A 5,557-nucleotide genomic window follows, 5' to 3' on the forward strand; every position below is an offset into this window, starting at 1 on the left:
CATTGATGCAGTAATTCATGCAAAAGGAGCCCCTACCAAGTATTGAGTACATGTACAGTAAATTAACATACTTTCCAGAAGGCCAACAATTCACTAAAAATGTTTTTTTTTATTGGTGTTATGAAGTATTCTAATTTGTTGAGATAGTGAATTGGTGGGTTTTTGTTAAATGTGAGCCAAAATCATCACAATTAAAAGAACCAAAGACTTAAACTACTTCAGTCTGTGTGCATTGAATTTATTTAATACACGAGTTTCACAATTTGAGTTGAATTACTGAAATAAATGAACTTTTCCATGACATTCTAATTTATTGACATGCACCTGTATGTGTTTCATTGGCCTCATGCGAATATATGGTTTTTCACTGGCAGTGTCAATGACAAAACCATCAGTGCTGGTGAAATATGGTGTTAGTTGGTGTATTCTGAAACCAAATATTGTTATTTTGTGCGATAGTGATTTATTTGCATTTTTTTATTGAAGATGTTCTGTTTTTCTAATAATCATGAGCAGCTCTCAGTATCCACTAACACAGAGGAGGAAAAACGACTGACTGTTCTGAACTGAAGCTCATGGTGCAATCATGCAGCATAAGAACGGCAGTCGTGTTAAGCATATTAAGAATTTGCATTGGAAGAACATATTGTTTTAATGATTAGACTGTAAGAATATTGGAGTCTGGATGAGGTCAGTGGGTTGGCTCCAGCTAGACAGTCAGAGATCATGGAAATAATGAAATAATGAGACATCATGACTCTTTCACCCCTTCCAGACTGTTTTTCTCTTTGTTGGTCTCTTGTTACAATTTAGCTGGCGAAATATGGAATATCTGATCGTCTTTTTATTCATTTTCTATTTCACACTGTTCAAAATCTTCTTGCCCTCTTCTTCCTCATAAGCAGGTGTCAGGGCTACATCTAACTGTCAGTTATGTTTAATATCAAGGTGAAGAGTTAGAAAGACATTGATAGACCTGGAAGGTCCATTAAAGGCACAATGTGTAAGATTTTTTTATTAAAATATCCAAAAACCACTAGAACAGTGTTATATATTTTGCTGACTTGTGTACTTACATTATCCCAAATGTTTCGAAGAATGTTTAAATCCAGCGGAATAAGCAATTTTAACTAGTGACACAGAGCATGTCCATAGTGTCATTGTGTCGCCTGCCAATGACGTCATAACCCCTCGATTTCCAGTTTGGTTTTGTAGAAAACATGGAAACACCAAAGACGCTTTAATATGTTATGTGTTTTAATAGACCGGTGACGACTGCACAGAGTAGCATTATAACAGAACTTTCAAATGTATCTAGTATGATAAAACAGCGCTGCTTTCCCCCCCCCCCACACATACACACGACCAGTGGCTTTCAGCCTCACCCTGCTTCATTCTACTATGTTAATAAATCATTAGCTCATCCATGAACATGATTTCTGCCCGAGTCCCGTCGGATTGCATTGGCTGTGGGGATGAAGACGACAACTCCCATGATTCCACACTCAGTCACGGCATCATCAAACTACGCCTTTGTCTCTATGTTTATTTTGAATACGCGCCCTCTAGCGGCGAAAATTACATATTGTGCCTTTAAGGGATCTGATCATCCCTTTTGGAAAGGCAAATATGTACTTTGCACCGACAGTTGTGCATTGACTTAAAGTAGATTTTTTGGATCACAATACAGTTTTCTGTATAAAAAAAGTGTGGTGGTTATAAAGAAAAAAAAAAGAAATGGAGTAAAGTAAAAAGGGATAAATCATATTAAATCTAATATCTTCCTTGAATATTCGTTAAAGTGTGTAATATGGTATATATTGTCTTTGACAATTGATTTTGAATGTCTTGGTACATGATCGGTTGATCATTTGATTAGTTTTGCCTTTTTCGTGAGTGTTCGCCTATGGGGGGGAGTGGTGCGCTGCTTAGTTAATACACAGCTTCAGAAGAAGACGCAGCAGCTCCGTCTCTTGTGGTTTTTTTCTTAACTGTTTATTTCCCCTCATCAGGCGGTGAGGGTGCTACATTTAGGAGGCACCGCTGGGATGAAATGCAGTGAAGGTCGGCTTCCACAGGTGATGGTCTACCTCCAGTGTCATTCATCTTAACTTGTGGCTCATGGGAACAGCAGAGTGGGAACGTCCAGCATCCACATTGAGTCTGGAGGAAAATCACGCACTATCTGAGGTTGATTGTTGATACTTGGAGCGTTGTCATCTTTCAGGTCAGCTAAGACTGCTCTTCTACATCACACTGCACACACCCAAAGCCCAAGTGAACCATGGATCCGTTAGAGGACTTAAAACTGGAAGTAATAGTTCCAGTTTTGATGTAAAATGTTTTACCTTATTTGTATATTTGTATAGTTGCATTTTGTATAGTTGTATTTTGTATTTAATCTGTATTTATGTTATCTGTATGCACCCAAGGGTCTGAGAGTAATGCAATTTCAATTCTCTGTGTGTATGTGTTGTACATGTGGAAGAATTGACAATAAAGCAGACTTGACTTGACTTGACTGACTTGTAATAGGAGCGTTGTATTCGTTGTAGCGTCTCGACCAATCTGACACACTAATTTTAATTTGATTTAACAAATCAATTATTCATTAGGTTAACAAATCGTCACAGTCCCCTCACTCAATAAACTGGATGCCAGGATGTCGTTAGAGGACTTAAAACTGGAAGTAATAGGAGAGTTGTATTCATTGTCAAGAGAAAGTCTTGTGAAATTTTGTGACTTTTTGTATATTGAAGAGAGCGAATGTGTTAGCAACAAAAGCCGCTCATTTGTTATTTCTGCCCTTGTGAGACATCTTGAGAGGGAGGGGTTAAAAGAACTGGAAGATGAGGGCATGTCAGAACTTTTGTGTATAAGAGACAAAATTTGTGAACTGCAGCAGGGTAGTGAAGGTAACGCAGAGCAACAAACCGCACAGGTGGTCCAGCAGGTGACTGTAGACTCAGTAGTACAGGCCACAGAACAGGAAAAGCTACAAAAAGAAATTTACATGTTGCAATTAGCCTTGCAAAAATTAATTGAACAAAAACAGAATATTGTTACAAGCACACAACAGAGTGTTAGTGTCACACCCCACACAAACACACAGCTAAGCTATGACCCACAGGAAAACTTGCAACAAAATACCAACTTAAATTGGCACTCAGCATCGACTCGACCAGTTATGCCAACATGGAACAGAGAGTTCAAGATATCCGGCCAGATAGGTGAACCTGGGCAAAAGGATAAACTCACCTTCTCAAGTCTAGCTCACCAAATTGAACATGGACTGAGCAGAGGGTTTTCTGGGCTTGAAATTGTTGATGCTGTAATACGAGCAATTGCACCAGGCATGCAGCTTCGTAGTTATTTGGAGGGAAAAACAAACCTTACCCTGCCAACATTAAGACGGATACTTCGAGCTCATTTCCAAGAAAGAGGGGCAACTGAGCTGTATAAGCAACTTACTTTAGAGGTACAAAGCAGCAAGGAGGCCCCACAAAGCTTTCTTGTCCGCTGTCTAGATTTAAGACAGAAGATTTTGTTCACATCTCAGGAAGCCGAATCCAGTTTGAAGTATGACCCAAAGTTAGTCCAGAGTATGTTTCTTCACACTGTCCTGACAGGTCTGCAGAACGACAGCATCAGAGGTGACCTGCGACCCTATTTGGCACAAGCTGATGTGAGTGATGAACTGCTCTTTGATAAAGTCAATCAGGCATTTGCCCATGAAACAGAGCGACAAAACAAAAAGAAACTTGTCCAGCCATGTACCACTAAAGTGCACACAGTTCAATCCAGTGACACTGCTATCGAGAAGAAAGGGAAACCGCTATGTCAGAAAAATTTAGAAAAGGCTGAACTTGACATTCTAACTGAACTGAGAGAAATGCGCTCAGGAATGGCCCTGTTAAAAGACCTCAGTGCAGAAGTTTCTCAAATCCGAGAGTCAATAAAACAACCTCAGGTCATGTCTACTCAGTGTCCTCCTCCAGTGATTGATGTCACTAATGCGTCTTCACCACAGGTTCAGTATTCACATCCAGGTTACTGGCAGCCGGATGACCAGCGGAGAGTGACAGTTCAGCGACCACAATGGTTCCCAGTGCAACGTTATCAGCCTCCAAGTCGAGTAAGGAAATGCTTTGCATGTCGACAAAGTGGATTAGATGTCTACTGTACTCACTGCTACAAGTGCGGTGGTAGTGACCATTTCTCAGCTGGCTGTCGAGCACGGATACCTATGATGCATCGGGAAGGCCCTTTAAACGAGGCTGGGTCACGACCGTGGGACAGGCAGTGACCGGTGCTGAAGAAGAGTCCCCTCAAAGCTGTACATATTGTGGTACCATCCGTTCTGACCTAATGTTGAGAAACTGTACAAATTGTAAGCAAACATTATACTGCTCAAAAGCATGTCAAGCAGATCACTGGGCAGATCATAAGAAACAGTGTAGACTGTACTCAGAAATAAATGTGAATTCCGCCTCGGCTACTACAACACGGAGGTCAAACACACACTCTCTTGTGCTGCACTTGTTGGAAAACAGTGCCTTGTGTGATGCTACCTTCAAGGTTTGCTTGTAGAAGCGTTATGGGACACAGGCTCTCAAGTGTGTATTGTTAGTGAGATGTGGAAGAATGAGTACTTGCCGAATATACGATTGAGAGATGTTTCAGAAGCAATCGATGCACCCGAAGAACTCCGCCTTGTAGCTGCAAATGGTCAGGATATACCATTCATAGGATGGATGGAAGTCACTTTTGGATTGACGCTGGATGAAAGAAAGAATAGGGAGCTCATCATACCCGTGTTAGTGATGAGAGGCGGACATCTGCTTCATCCCATCATCGGGTACAATGTGACTGAGCAGGTAGCCAACAGAAACGGATTGACCCAGCCACACAGCAGTGATATGTTTGTGACAGCCATCCCCAACTTGGAAGGAAATCAGATAAGAGCATTCATCGAGAGAGTCCAGGCAGAAACGTCATGCGAGTACATCCTTAAAACCACCAAGGAAAGAGTCTGTGTGCCTAAACACACCTCTGTTCAAGTTGAATGTAGAGTACAGACATCGGCACCAAAGGAAGAAAGAGTGCTACTCTATGAGTCTGATGTGAATCCTACCTGGCCTGAAGGATTGGAGTTCTGTGAAACCCTTGTGAAGTTGCGACGGCAGACCTCACCACATGTCATTGTCACTGTTCAAAACCCTACCGATCATGACATAATGTTGACTGGCAAGACAGTTATTGGCACAGTGCATCCAGTACAGGCTGTATACCCAACTGCTGCTCTTAAAACACCCCTCTCTGAGCCTGTAAGCATAAGTCAAGTCATAAATGAAATTACTCAGAATTCTGATTCAACATGGGACCCACCGTTAGACTTAAGCCATCTCAGTGAGTCGAGAAGACAAATTGTACAGCAGATGTTGAGAGAGGAAGCAGCTTCTTTTTCAAGATCCGATGATGACATTGGCTGTATAGAAGGATTGCAGTTGACCATCTCGCTGAAAGATACTACCCCCGTCACCCGTACTTACCAGTC

This window comes from Sinocyclocheilus grahami, unplaced genomic scaffold (genome assembly GCF_001515645.1).
Source record: "Sinocyclocheilus grahami isolate Dianchi unplaced genomic scaffold, SAMN03320097.WGS_v1.1 scaffold684.1, whole genome shotgun sequence".
In the NCBI taxonomy this organism is placed as follows: Eukaryota; Metazoa; Chordata; class Actinopteri; order Cypriniformes; family Cyprinidae; genus Sinocyclocheilus; species Sinocyclocheilus grahami.